The sequence below is a fragment of the Trematomus bernacchii genome, unplaced genomic scaffold (assembly GCF_902827165.1).
Source record: "Trematomus bernacchii unplaced genomic scaffold, fTreBer1.1, whole genome shotgun sequence".
NCBI lineage: Eukaryota > Metazoa > Chordata > Actinopteri > Perciformes > Nototheniidae > Trematomus > Trematomus bernacchii.
The window spans coordinates 1619619-1635605 of NW_022988007.1; positions in this window are offsets into that span (position 1 = coordinate 1619619).

The window sequence follows — 15987 nt, forward strand, 5'->3', positions numbered from 1 at the left end:
AAAATAAATATAAATATTCCTCCTTTTAATGTTGGCCTTCTACGAGTCGACAGATGAACAATGCTTTGCCTGGAAATGGCTCTGCAAATGAGTCCAGGGTGGCAGAGGTTCTTATTAGGTTTAACTTACAACAGCAGTAGTGCCTGTCCCAGGATGCATTGCTTCAGCTTCTGATGGAAGGGCCCCCGCTGTCCATAGGCCTACTCTCCTTTTTTTTTTTTTACCGTTTTCGTCTTAGTTTTTTTTTTTTTTTCATTCTAATTAGCATTGAAGATGGGAATACAATTATTATAAATTATGCTGGTATTTGTTCATAAAACGAACAAAAGACAAACAATTAAATAAATATTAACACATAGATTCTGATTTGAATATTACAGTTTGAAGCCTATTCATTGTATCAATATTTATATTTAGCTCAGCAAAGGTAATACACCTTGAAGGTTTCTCATTTCTCTAATTCCCCTCCTCGACTCCCCTCCTCGACTCCTATCCTCGTGTCTTAGTCCCGCCCACAGGAGATGCGAGCAGAGGAGTCGAGGAGGGGAACCGAGGAGAGAGGAGGGGAAGCAGCAGGCGGTTAGAGAAATTAGAAATCCTCTCCTCTGAGCGGTCATTTAAAGAGACGTCAACCCTTTAACTGCCAGCGCCACCATTTGGTAGAGCACATTTTGTGTCTTGATATCTTGTTGGAAAAAATATATAAAAGTTTAACTCCATCTGATTCAGCCAGCTCTACCCTTTGGTTGACATGTTATGCACAAAAAAACCTCTAGATGTCACTGTGGTTCGAACAGAATGCCCTTCAGCTAGCTTCCACTGAGAAAGTTGAAATGCTAAAAATCACTGCTGAAGAAATCACTCTTTTTGGTCAACTTTTGTAAGGTAACCATATCATTTTTGACATATTTTAGTGTCAGAGCACTTACTGAACATATTTAGATAACTTAACACAAAAAAAGTTTTAACAAGGGTGTAATTTATTTTATTTTAAATATGCTCAACCAATCGGTCGAATTGACCTTTTATGGTAAACTAGCAATATGACTTTTTCAGAGTTTCAGAGCTGTTTTCCTATCAAATATGGTAAATAAATGGCTAGATTCATGGTAATATTACTAAATCTAGTACTGCCTTATGAGCCTGAGTGAAAGAGTGATAATAATTTATATAGCACCTTTCATGCATGACATTCAGCCCAAAGTTGCACACAGATGAGCAAGTTAGGCCAACACAGGATATAGACATTTGCTGTTATAGGCCAGTTGTTTGTTGTTAGGCCAATTCAGCATATACAGTAAGATGAGCAAGTCTTTTTTTTATTATGAAAAACACTTTACATTACTTTTTTCCATTTTTTTTTGTTTAATTATCATTTATTATCTTTTATTAATATATCTGGTATATATATTGCTCATCTTCCATAAAAGAAACACATGTATTTGAGTTTGTGTTTTATTGATTGTTGAAAATGCACTTTTACCATAAAAGGCCAGCTCGACCAGTTGGTAGAGGCTCATAAAAACAAAACCGTGTGGTCAGTCAAAAAAAAAAAAAAATGTTGTGGTTATTTGTGGCCCATTTGATAAAAAAATGCAAACAAATAATTTTTCCATAGCTTTTTTCTTGGTCTGGCAGTTAAAGGGTTAATGATGACAGGAGGCACAGCACTCTGTCTGATGGACAGAACTGTGGGTGTTTCTCAATGTCGAGGACGCTTCCTTGGTAGGACAGTCCCTCCGAGTCAGGTCCTTCAGAAGCGAGGCAAGAATCCCCTCGGAAAACGAAGAATGGTGGAACAGGCTAACAGCAGGTGTGCGTCATATGCGAGGCCCCGCCTTAAATGGAGCGTGATTTCCGCCAAAGATTTGGAAATTGGTCCGTGCGCAAAGCATTGTGGGGATTTTAAGACCGCGGAGGATACACATGTGCAGCCTCGAAATTTCCCGCAACGAAGGACGCCGGCCTCGGTATGGGCCGGTCCTTAGCATTGGCGTTATAGATGTTAGATAGTTCACTTTAGTCCAGTGGTTCTCAAACTTTTTCTGTCAGGCCCCCCCTTTGGAGAAACACAAATAGTCAAGTTAACATTTGTTAAAATACATCAATATGAACGTGAGCATTCCTTTCAAAAAATAAAAAAATCACTTTGCTAGAACAGTGATAATAAAACAATGCTCCATAATTCTGTGTGGTCAAAAAAAAAAATACAATTGTGCAATCCCTTTGCTAGAACAATAAGTTATAATACTTTGCCACTTTGCAATCTGTGCAAAAAATGAAAAGAAAGAAAATGCTGATATTTGGCAAAAAGTGTCTTATCACAGCATTAGTGGCTGCAATGAGCCTGTTTGGCACTGCACATTTCTTCAAAACAGGGTTGCAGGCTCAGTGGCGCGCCAAGATTTTTTGGGGGTGCTGTGGGGTAGCTTGACGTTTCATAGAGGGTGCTCAAACATTTAGGGTTTCCCATTAATGTACCGGTCGCTACAGTGGAATTTTCTACTGCAACAATCCCCACGCAAATACACAGTGTACCCGCGACTGTTACAATGAAGGCTCGATAATCAGCTCACGGCATATAGTGTAAGCAGGGGTAAAGTGCTATTTTTATAGGTGTGTGTGACCTCACATAGGTCAACACATTTCTTTTAAATATTGAAGTTAAAAGCATCAATCTGGTGCACTTGAGAGCAAAATGAAGAGATCTATGGATACATCTCTCAACACCCATTTGAAACAGAACTGTAACAGATTTCTTTTTCTTTATGGATATTTTACAAATCACCCTTTTAAACTTATTCTTTTTTACTGTCATATAGTATTTCAAACCTGTTTTTCATTTATTCTCTTATTTTTTATAACTATAATGATCATATAAACGTGTGCCTCGGAAATAATTGTTTACATTAATCGTGACCAAACGTTTGAGACCCACTGAGATAACTTAGACTAAAGTTAACTATCTAAACACTCAGAGTCCTTTAGTTCACTGAGCCTCTCAGTCTGACAGGAGAGGACTCTCCTCCACCTTGTTGTTGAAAAAGCTCCTTATATCCGTTAGCGTAGCTCGCTAGCACCAGAAGCTAACAACAACGATCTCCGGTACCGGTGCGCTCTCTCTCTCTCTCTCTCTCGCGCACACACAAATGGCTCATTCCACACCCACACAGAGCCGAGCTTGAATGAAACACAGAGACCTAGACGTAATTGTACTATACTGTATCATATTATTTTCGAATCAATAATTTTTCTAATTATGATTTCTTTTTTTTTTAATAACCATTTTTCCTCCTGGTCTCTCGCGCCCCCCCCTGTCATGCCTCTGCGCCCCTCAGGGGGGGCGCGCCCCCCACTTTGAGAAACACTGCTTTAGTCTAAATGCGCATTTCCACTACAGCGCGGTTTAAGCGTGCCGTGCCCGGCCCGTTTTTGGTTGCGTTTCCACTAGGCGTAGTTCCGGATAGCGGGTACTTTTTCACAGTTTTCTGGCTCTCCAAAATCGAGGTTCTTTCCGGGCCAACAACCAGGCTGAGTATGCTAAACTAGTGAGAGAATCGCTGGCAACTACAACAAATGAACATATTTTACCGTGATTTAATTGTCACACTCACAACAACGGCCTATACAGACATAAATAAACCAGCGACTGTATTGCCATGACACAGACAGTCTGTGGTTTGTATTTGTTTCACTTTTGTCTAGTTTCTGAACAGATATGAGGAGCTGTGAGCTCTGAGTGCTAACAGCTAACGGCTGATGTTGGTTTTGTGTTTCGCATTGAAGATGACGTCACGGCTCCGCCTACACTGCGTTACTATAGTTACTACCCCAGTTCCTAAACTGTAATGGAAACGCAGCATAAAGTGAGCCTGGCCTACCAAGGCCTAACTATACCGTACTAAGCCGTGCGAGGCCCTGCAGTGGAAATGCGCCATAAGTTATCTCAGTGGGTCTCAAACGTTTTGATCCCAATTTATGTAAACAAATATTTCCAAGGCACTCCTTTCTAATTATTGGGATAAACAGGTTTTAAATCATTTCAATGTATACTATAGGACAGTGGTTCTCAAATGGGGGTACGCGGACCCCTAAGGGTACGTTGGAGTACTGCAGGGGGTACGTGAGTTTTTTTTATGTTAATGAAAAAAACAACATAAGTAATGCATTTAAACAAACTACTAATAGTAGATGAACTACTTTATTCAAAGGTTTAAATTCTGGAAAATACAATGGGAACAACAAACGGGGTGCTCTCTTTCCCTCTCTCTCTCCTGACAGCCCGTCAGTCTCGTGCAGCTCGCTGAACCTGTAATAAGTGACCCGACAGTAAAGAATACACATATGTATAACTAGTACAGCTAGTTCCAGAGTAGATAAACTAGCTAAGTGTGTTAGGTCTAACTCTTAGTGTATTTTAATTTTGCCCCACTCAACGGTCCGCGGCGGAGCTGTGATCATGCAGAGCTGCTGCGTGCAGCGAGTTATACTTCACTCGCGTTTATGTCCAAATCTATCAGATCCAGCTAGTTCTAGCTAATGATATGACTGCCTGCTTATCAAAGGACACCTAAACAATAAGCGTTGCTTGGCAACGGCGTGTGGCTGCAAAGTATAGCGCAGCATTATGCATATGTTTATATGAGGGGTCAAAATCCCATGCTCATAAAATGCTCATATTTTTTTCTCTTCATTCCCCACGCCCCTAAATAAATAAATATACCAATTTTAGGAAAAGTAACGAAGTTCGAGCAGTGTGGGTTTTATATTAACAGAGTTACACATATTTCAAAACGCGAAGTGTAATACTGTAACTGCAGTTTGCCTCCCTGTCAGAATGACAAAGATCCTCAGTGAAGCACAAGCCCATGTTTCTCACAAAATTGAAAGTACAACTTATTAAAAAGATCAGTTCAATGCAACTAATGTCGTCTTAGTGTTATTGCATGATGTTAAAATTGGTTTGCCATGAATTTAGTGATGGATTGTAAACATTTGAAATGTAGCATTTAAGTGTTTCTCAGTTAATAAATCAGACACTGATGGTGCAAGGCTGTACTGTACCTCTTTATATAGTCATTTCTTCCTTAGCAAATTGTTTTTGCGCTGATCAGGGGGTACTTGGCTGAATTTTCAAAGGGGGTTTTCAAAGGGGGTACATTATTGAAAAAAGTTTGAGAACCACTGCTATAGGACAGTAAACCAAAAATATCGTTTAAAACTGGAGAGATAAAAAAATATGGAGAGATAAAAAATATGCATCAATAAATAAATGTTAACTAGGTAAAATAAGATACAATTTTCTCATTTTACCCCTTTTGCCTGGTTCTCACAAAAGTTGAGATATGAATTAACAAAAAAATAAAAATAAGTTACATTTATGTGTTATTGGCTATAGGTTATTGGTTATGTTCACATACTTATTTGATGATTAAAATGTAAACCGATCTTTTTCATATGGGTGTTTAAAGTTGTACCCCCTAGATCAGGTCTCTAGTAATTGGGCGCTCAAAGTGCACCAGATTGAAGCATTTTACTTTAAAATCTCGCCTAGGGCAGCAAATTGTCTAGTACACACACACACATATATATTATATAGGCTATATATTTGTATAAATATATACAATTTCAGATTCAAACAAGTAGAGCACTCTCATAATAATGTAACACTATCAGAGACTGGATATATCCCCCCCCCCCCCCCCCCCCCCTCTCTGGTCGCTACAATGGGGAAATGAAATTACGGGCCAAAAGTTTTATTTACAAGTATTAAAAGTAAGCATAGGACACCAAACCAACTGAGACCTGTCTGTCCACCGCATCCAAGCACACACACACTAAACACTGTACCACACGCACCTACACACTGTACCACACACACCTACATACAGCTCCTAAAGCATATATCAGGATTAGGCTACAGCCGTTGTGTATTTTATTATGTGAAGCACTAAATGGTTTTAGAAAAATATCGACTCTTTGTTTGTAGATATCTACTAAACTAAAGCATACAAATAAAGGGAGTAATTTAGAGTAGGCCTGTTATACTGAGTGATATACTATTATACACACTGCTCTGCTTTCACCACGGACCTCACAGCTGTTCTCAGTGTAAACATCGCGTTGCGATGAAAGCAGTTAATAAAATAATATCCAGGGGATGCATGCAGAGCTGTCATTGGCTGAGATAAGTCCGGCCGTGGGTCACGACTCTTTTAAACATCTCTGTTGCCAGAAATACATCCGCGGAGGAGCCGTGGAGGAACCATCATTGTATCCTCGATTATAGCTCCTCCAGAGAGCCTCCTCGATGCTCGATCCTCGGTCCTCGATGTGCATTTAGAGAAATGAGATGTCCTTCAACATGGCGCGCTGAATGAAATCCATTTCCGGGTCACTACCGGAGGACATGTATATGTGTGTGTGTCTTAATATGTCCACAATAATATATTTTTGGGACTTGGTCTACATTCTAGCTGTCCAATACAGGTTAAAGACAGGCAACAGTGGACAGTCTAACCTTTAGATGTCAAGTCTGCAGCTGTCAATAAGGAGTTCAATGTCGGCTGTCGGGAGATCTGCCTGAAACTCCAAAATACATTTTGATTGAAATTGAATTCATAATGATGTTGATGCTATATGTTTTTCTCAGTGAGCCAATAAAGTTGCACTTGGTTGCATGTTCTTTTATTGCCATGTCAAACTTGTTTGTTGTCTAAATCCTGCATGCATCGTCCTGCACTCTTCTGTCAAGTTGTGTCATTGCCTCTTTAAGATAGTTTATTGATCTGTAATGACCTGATGTTAGCTTAATTATCTCAGATCTCAAAGAGAACAGTGAACATGATGGAAAAATGTGCCTTGCCTAAATTTGCCACTGACACATTTAACATCAGTAAGGTCAAGGCTTTGTGGCCTCATTTGCGTTTTAATATTCCTGAAAGGCACATCTGAACAAAAATAGCGAGGATCTGTGTTAATCTATGTAGCATCTAGAGACGGCCATTATAATTCTGGGGACATGTCCAGACCATAATTAAAGTTAATGAGATGCCACATTTTCAGGACACTGGCTTCAGCTTTAGTACCACAGCTTTGCTGATGCCTCATGAATTGAAGTTTGAGAATATTGGTTGTCATACAATCCTGGGTAATCATTAGAGAGATGTTTTTAAACTGTATTGACTGCCTGAGAGACAGAGTGGAAAGGAGATTAGTTTGAACAAAAATATACCGAAGTTCTGATTGCTGATTGCTTGAAGTGTATACTTAAAGGTGGGGTATGTCATTTATTTCAGAAACACTTTTTGTTAGTTTCCATGGAATGCATCTTAACATCCCGATAGCAATGAATATATTAAATGCTTTGACAATAAATACATTAAAAAATGTCATCTGTGGAAGCCGTAGTACTGTAAAAGCACGACCAATCATTTTAGCTGGCCCCGGCTAAAGTAACTGGATGGCCTACCTGCCTGTCAGCCTTCCATCTGTGCACAAATTATCTCGTGTCCTCATTGGTCATGTGCGCGTTTGTGTGTGTTTGGAGGAGGGGCCTCTGTAAGGAAGTGGCAGATTTTTTCCGGTTGTGTATTTTCAAATTCTAGCGCACTCGAGCTGGTTTTCTCCAAAATTACCATACCCTACCTGTATGTGTTGTGTTGCTTTATTTCATATGTGAAGGATGTTTTGCTTCTGTCTGCAACTGGACATTTGTCATTGCAGATTCCCACATATATTCAATGCCATTGACCTCTGAGAACTGGCTATAATTATGATTAAATAATGTATTTTAGCTTGCAGAAAAAACATACCTTGTTCTTATTCATAAGTTGAATTATAGACATATAAAAGCAAGTCTAAAAATTAACCTTTGTACTGATGAAGGCTGCAAGATTTATTTTCCCTTCCATCGGGTGATGGATTTATTTTTGTCCTTATGCTCATCTTTGATTGGACCACATCTGCTCTCCATGATCCTCAGTATTAATGACAGCGCCAGGAATGCCCTCAAGTGTTTCTTAAGCGTATCTGAGTGAAGTCCTACTTATGGCTCCGAACTCATTACTTACATTAAAGCAGGGGTGGGGAACCTCCGGCCCCCGGGCTGTATACGGCCCCTGAGTCCATTGGTACGGCCCTCGAGGTAATTTATAAACACACGCAAAAAAAATAATATTTTTTTCAAAATCTAGACCGCAAAAAGATTAAACAAGCGAAGTGCCTGTTTTTCCTGGCCCAGGTCAGGGTCCTTGAACACAACATGAGCCTAACGTGTCATCCTTATACAGTCTATGGTGTCATCACGTGGTATATGTCTCGTCTGACAAGGGTTGGTAGTGCTGACGGAGAGCACCAGAAAGCCGCTCCGGCACTTCCAAAAATTGCAGTACCCATAAGGAGGCGTACACATGCCGCAGTTTTTGCGTGGCTGTGTCTTAGTTGGAAAGCCCAGTGGCGATCTGTTTCATCTGTCATACTGATCATACAGTCAATACTTTGTTGTTATTAGCATCTGGTTAGCTAGCTATGCTAACGAATATAATAAGCTTTTTCTACAACCAGTGAGGTAAAGGCACATCTTTATATGATCATTATAGTTATCAAAAAATAAGAGAATAAAGTAAACCAGGTATAAAATACTATATGACAGTAAAAAAAAGTTGTTATTAATAAACAAGAATACAGTTTGAAAGGGGAGTGATTTGTAAAATATCCATAAAGAAAAAGAAAATCTGCTTCCAGTTCTGTTTTCATATGGTGTTGAGAGAATGTATCCATAGATCTCTTAATTTTGTGCACCAGATTGATGCTTTTAAACTTCAACATTTAAAAAAAGAAAATCTTCCCGGGATGCCCCCGGACCCCCCTAGAGGAGGTTAGGTCCCCCCCTCACTTAAATTATGTCCACATGGATAGGAAACTAAATACATTTGCACACATCTTGTGTCCATATCTTTCTGTGTTGGTGGTCATGCCACACCGGTGGCACGTGAATGCATGCACGAGTCATGGTAAGATATCTGGATTAAGACGTTGCTTTTTCTTTGCACACATGAAAGAAAGGCCAAATGTGCTGTGATTTTAGTATTTTTAAGCAGAGGTCAATAATTTGTACGACCCTCGGAGGATGTTGAAAAAATTGAAATGGCCCTTGAGAGGAAAAAGGTTCCCCACCCCTGCAATTAAAGTGACACACTGATGTTGAAGTTAAAGTGAGGCCTGTCATCCTAAATGTGATGGTGTTTTCACCCATCATGTGATCAGGTAGCACCTGCATGTCTCATTTGACCGACTCATCAAAAAGCATTAGATGCAGCAGCTTATTCTCATGCATAATAGTTTAAATGTGAAATGATCTCTAAGCTGCTGCGGCCAACATGCCCGACTACCACTGACTGTTATATTCATGTATTAGGAATAGCTAAACACTCATCATGCATTTTTCAGGCGTGCCTCTCAACTTTTGGCATTTCAATGTGTCTCGTAAGGACTCAGCTCAGTCTGCACTTGACATTAATTAAACATGAAATGCTTTGCATGTATGACAGCTATTAAAGGCTATAAGATATCCATTTGCTTTAAGATAACTTCACAAACCCTCAAAGTACACCCTGTAGCGAGTAAAACTCTAACACAGAAAAGACCTGTCTATGCTGCCCCAGAACGCCTCGTTGGAGATTTCTCTTTTTCCATTGTTTTTTCTTCCTGGGTCGTAGTGACGTAAGGGGCTAAGTGACGTAACGGCTACGCGGATTGGTCAAAATGGACCCAATCCGCAGGACTTCCTCACACACACACAACACACACACACACACACACACACCACACACACAACCACACACACACACACACACACACACACACACAACCACACACACACACTCACTCAGCCTTATCTTTTCTCAGCCGCAGCTCTGCGGATGTCTCAGCCTGAACTCAGCCTGAGACAGCGAGAAACAGCGAAACTGAACTCAGCCTGAGCACACACACAACTCACAGCCAGGCTACGAGTGTGTGGTGCTCAGGCTGAGTTCCAGGCTGAGTTTGTGTGGTCTCGCTGTCCAGCAGACCCCACGCAGCACCATGGAAATGACACCAGTTATCCAGCTCACACGTTTTTTCACATCTCTGCATGTCATTTTATATCACAGTGCTCCTTTTGGATCGTTGGCAGATAGGTGTGAAATCACCATTACGTTGGCTGCTTCCTTGATACTGATTGCAGTAGACGTGTCCTCTTCAGCACCGGATGAGGAAAAAGGAGCAGTCATGGAAATCAAGTCTCTGATCGCTGCCCTTTTTAAGGAGCAGGCAAGGAAATCACCCTGAAAGAAGAAATCAGAGAAGAAAGAAAGCAGTTAGGTGTCTTTACTTTTTACTGAAAACATGTAACTTCATATTTCATTACCGACTGATAAAACTAGCACGTTTGCATTGTTTACTTAACTTGCATAACTTGGTGTCCGATAGAGGTTTATTACCCTATCTGGTGGATGTCAGTCAGGGACCTTTTTATTGTAATGTGAACCTTACTACTAACATTTCTGTCAATCTTTTGAGGGTTTGACTAGATTCAATATCTGCACTGGTATGCTGGCTTCAGGAAGTAGTCATATGCCTATACACTAACTTCACACTTTTTAAAACTGGGCTCTAATATATCACAAAGTGGGCCGCAGTAGCTCAGTCTGTGGGGACTTAACCTTGGGAACCGAAGGGTTTCCGGTTCAAGTCCCGATCGGGTCCATAAATACGGAGTGTGGACTGGGTGCTCTAACACTGCTCCTTTGCATGTGTGTGTGTATTCTACTGTCGATGACAAACATCATTTCCCAAACTGGGATCAATAAAAGTCTTATCCTATCTTACATATAACAAAGTGAACAACTGAATTTCCCCTTGGGGATAAATATAGGGTATTCTTATTCTTCTTCAACCTCATTGCTCTACTTAAAAAGATAGTGCTGGTTTTTCATTTTGATTTAACATTTCTGAAATACTTTCATTTGACTACACAATTCTCAAAGGACAAATTGATTATTAAAATACTCTAGTTTCTAGTATCATTATTGTTATCTTTAGCACATGGGAATTCAGTACATAAACAACATGCATAATGTGACCCTGCTGTCTCTGTTGAGCTGCTCTGCAGTTTGGGTTACACACACAGTCTCAATGTGATTCTGGTTCAGGTCACTTTCATACTTTACATCTCAGAGTTATAGTATCGACTCAACACTTCAACGTCAAATGTTCCACAGCACAGCGATGTTGGATTCTCCCACATGTCCTTCAAACAAAGGAAGTCCTCGGAGACCCCCATTGATCGCCCCGATGCTGAAACTGAAACACCTCTCTTAACCGAGCTCCCCCAATCAGCATTTAGCTCTTTAACTTCTTCCAGCTGGGTCCAGCTTTGAGCCCCCCATCACCCCCCCCCCACCCGCCCCTCCTGCCCCAGGGATTCCCCTACCGTGAGCTCACCTCCCCGAGCGACGGAGGGCCCAGGTGCCATCACTGAACGAGATGTCGGCTAATTTGGCTCGACGCGCCCTAACACACGCACCCTCCTCACATCAGGGGCCGAGAGGGGCTCTGGACATTAAACACTGTCTCATTAGCTTTATTTGGAAGAGATGGAAGATCTAATGGGAGGCGGTGTTGTAATGACCAAAAACATCTGATCTCCACCCGGTCCAAACAAACATCCAGGTTAGGGCCCGGGGTCAGGGCCAAAGTCCTGTCACGCCTCTGAAGCAAAGGGAGGGGGGGGGGGGGGGGGGGGGACTGAGTGAGGGAATCCAAGTTCAAGCACTTAGGAAGAATGGGGGGTGACGAGGCAGCGGACTTAAGAGAAGAGCTTTGTCTTCAGAGTGCTTCAGAGTTAATCCATTCACACTTTAGAGGTGGCTCTGTTGTTGACTATGTGTAAGTGAGTTAACACACGATTGAACTTTCAAAATGTGTGTTCATCAATGAGTAGCACAAATATTCTGCACCACCTCCTCTTAAAATCAGCCGTCTCTGCAGATGCTGCATTGTTTGTGAAGCAATCCACCATGATGGGAGGAAAACAGAATGATGTTCCATCTGAACGTTTGTATGGTCAGCAGCTGGGTACCCCAACCCAATTCCATCTAAATACCACAGGCAGCCTTTTGAAGTAGAGACATCTTCTCAGCTCATGAATGCCAAATCAAGAAGCAAATCATTGCTGGCTGACGATATAGTTTGCAATGTCATCACAAAGGATATTCATAAATCACAATATAGACATGGTGATGTTGTTAAGCTATTATATTTGCAAGACAACGCATTGTGATTTGTATATCAAAGTAAACACGGCAAACAGATGTTCCTGATTTGAGAAAGAGCTTTGGTTATGCTTACTTATGAAGGCAGCATTAGAGTTGGTTTGCAATTCCCCAAATGTCAGGCATCAGTGAGAAGACAAAGGGAAACAGTTGACAGGAATGCATGAAGGGCTGCTAATGGTCATCACTGTGGTGGACCTGCAGACCCCTCAAACAGTGTTGTTTTTGGAGGGGGGGGGGTCATTCATGAGGTGTTGGAGGTTTAGAGAGATGGACTCAATGAGGGATGATGGTCCCTCTTCATGAAGAGAAGTGCTGAGATGCGCCACCCACCCACCTTCTCCCCCACCTTCTCCCTGCTGGACCCCAGGTGTGCAGCAGCTGAAGCACAGGGTCCCCCCCCCCCCCCCCCTGTCCACAGCTCAATACACCATTAGCCTCTGCAGCTGACCTGACCAGTGCACACCTCCCTGTCTACTGCCCAGCGGAAATACAAGCAAGTAGTTTAGTTTTAGAGTAGCTGTTTTGGTATGAGCACTACTGTAGCTTTATAAAAGAGACATGTATGCACACGGACTATTGGTGCAAGCAAACACTCATTTGCAACGCCTGTCCCACAGGGAGCGTTCACAAATACATTCACACAACACATCCACACATATATCCACAGAGAGACATACACGATAATAGGTCCATACCACAAACACATACACAACAATACCCCCCACAAATACATGCACAGATTGTCAGTGTCTGCTGGGGGTTGGGTGTGAGAGCTGTTTCTGTGGGCCATGCTTTAACACCTCTAGTAATACCATGAACATTGCGTTGCCTAAAAGGAACATGTTTAACAATAAAGCAGTGGATACATTGTTACATTCTATGAATGGGAAAGCTATTATTTTAGGGTCTGTCATTTCTAAATGTTTACCAATCATTTCCATGATATTTCCTAAAAATAACTATACTGCAATTCATTTAAAATAGAGGTCCATGGGTTCACTTCAGATTATTATCTCCAGTTAATTGCTAGCATAACCCAAACATTGTCAAACCATTTAAAAAGCTTTCAGTGAAATATAATAACTCTCACTGAGTAACTGATCACAGATATCCTGCCACATAAACTTGACAATAAATACCTCCTACATTAATCCTTACTCTTTCAAATGAACACATGAAAATACAGTTCTTGCAAACATGTCTACATGCATCACTATGTAACACTTGGGCTTCTATTTGCTTGCACTCGAACACATTGTACTTGATAAGGGGCGGGTCATCTCTAAGCGGTTGACCTATCACAACAGAGCTAACCAATCAGAGCAGACTGGGCTCTGGTTTCAGACAGAGGGTTGAAAAGAGGTGCTGCAGCACAGGCAGTAGATAAATAAAGAGCTTTTTGAACATTAAAGCATGGAGACATGTCCCCAGTAGAGACACTACATACTGATGTCCCTTGTATGCTATAGCTGAATATCAGAGGAAGTGTAATTGATTAAATAAACTGGAAAAAGTTAAATGAGTAGCTGGCAGCTCTTGGACTCGTTCTGCACCACCCACTGTTTTACATTTGCAAGAACAAAGCAAAACATTCACTGCGACTCGGCCTTGAAGTGGCATTGGCTGAATAATTGCACAGATGGGCGAATATTGTTATATACTTTTAAAGTCCCTATTAAGACCCTTCCCCCAACCCCCAAGGTATATTTTCAGATCTGGGCGTCAAACTTAATCCATCTTCAGTTTGACTAAAGTGAAATGGAAAAGAGTGTATCATGTGTGACCTTGGTTTATGATATCAAAGACCCTCCTCCCTCCCCCTCCTGCATAATAATTCACTGTCAGCACTCCTCACAGAGATGAGGTGAAGTCTGTACCTGGTGTGTTTAAATCTCAGCACCACCCTAACGTATCACAGTAACCAAGTAAAAAATCACTAAAGTGCTCATGTGTGCTTCTTTTTAGAGATGACATGACATTCTCGTAGGAAGGAATGCTGCTCAGATGGCTGTTTGTGTGTTTGAACACATGTATTCAAGTCTATCCTGCCACTTCACATGGTTCTACTCATTACGTTTTGATGGGGTTTGTTATGGTGACTTTTGGTGACATGACATTTCCCTGCTAGGTTAAAGGTCGTTGACCAATGTCGGCAAACAGGCAGATGGTGAACTGTGTTTCAGGGCCTCTGCTTCAAGAAATTGATCTTGTCAATACATCTGATGAGCTGCGACACTGACGCCTGACTCTGTGCAGCTCTGAGGAGAAATTACGACTTAATCCACTGCATATTACAAATGCATTTTCACTTCGCTTGTAGGTCATTTAGATTATTGTTTGTTATTTAGCGAAACATGTATGATTTCTGAACTGAGTTATGATTTGATCTGCAATTAACAATAAACTGTGAGCATAAAACACATCCTTCCAGAAACCCTTGTAGATATACAGTAAAGCAGCACAGGACTAACTCAGAAATAATATCCAAGTGAAAGGTGTGTGAATTTATGGCCAATTAAAACATGATAACATATCGAACTGAAGTGTTAGAAATATGGTAATCTGCCACATTCAAACAGATTACATTTGTTTTAGATCATACAGAGTAATTGAAATACTTTAGATGTTATTAAGTGATACCACTAAATATGTATGGTCAGGGAGGGTCAGAACATCAGAACATCAGACAACTGCAGGACAGCAAACCCCCAATTGAACAGAAAACCGAGACTACACACACTCTGGAATAATAAGGCAGAAAAGGGTACGTGATGTCAGTTTCTATGAGTGTGTGCATGCATGTGTGTGTGAGTGATGAGCTGTGTGTGTGTGTCAGCGTCCCTGCTGTACATACAACCAGCACAGCCCCTATAGTTGACCCCCCCACACACACACACACACCACAACACAGACTATATCACCCCTTGCTGCTAAATACCAACAAACTATGTGCAATATGTGCAATATATAAATGCCGTTAATAACTGTGTAATATATTCCTGGCTGCTAAATCCTTAGAACTGTTACAAGGTGTGTATTTTGTATTTTGTAAATTGTGTAACTTGCTGCTGTTAAATACCAACCACCTATGTGCAATATGTGCTAGATGTGCAATATATATAGATGCCGTTAATAACTGTAATATACACCTGGCTGCTAAATCCTCAGAACTGTTACAGGATGTGTATTTTTTTAAATTATGTAACTTTTTATTTTTTATTATATTTTTTATTACATCATAACTTAGTACTTTTTTTTAATGCATGTCACATATTTAACATATGTAACATTAAGCTGTCTGTGGCTCTTTTCCTGCTGTAACTACGCAAATGTCCCCTCCGTGGGACTAACAAAAGGTATTCTGATTCTGAGCCTAATTAAAAGGCACTGGGTGCAGAGGGGCAGAGGGGCAGCTTTGGCGCCCACCGACTCCCTTTATATCCCTGCTCTCTGCTCTATCCCTGCCTTTGATTACCATGGAGCACTAATGCCCCTCAATCTCTGCCGCACATGTGACCCCTCACTGTCTGAGAGCACCTCTCCCCCCGGCTTTATCTCACAGCTCAGGGCAGGAAAGTCCTGTTTCGTTATTTCTCAAGCTGAAATGAAATTTGATGAAACACTTTTTGTGTTAGTGAGTGCCGCCGGATATGTTAAAAAAGTTGTA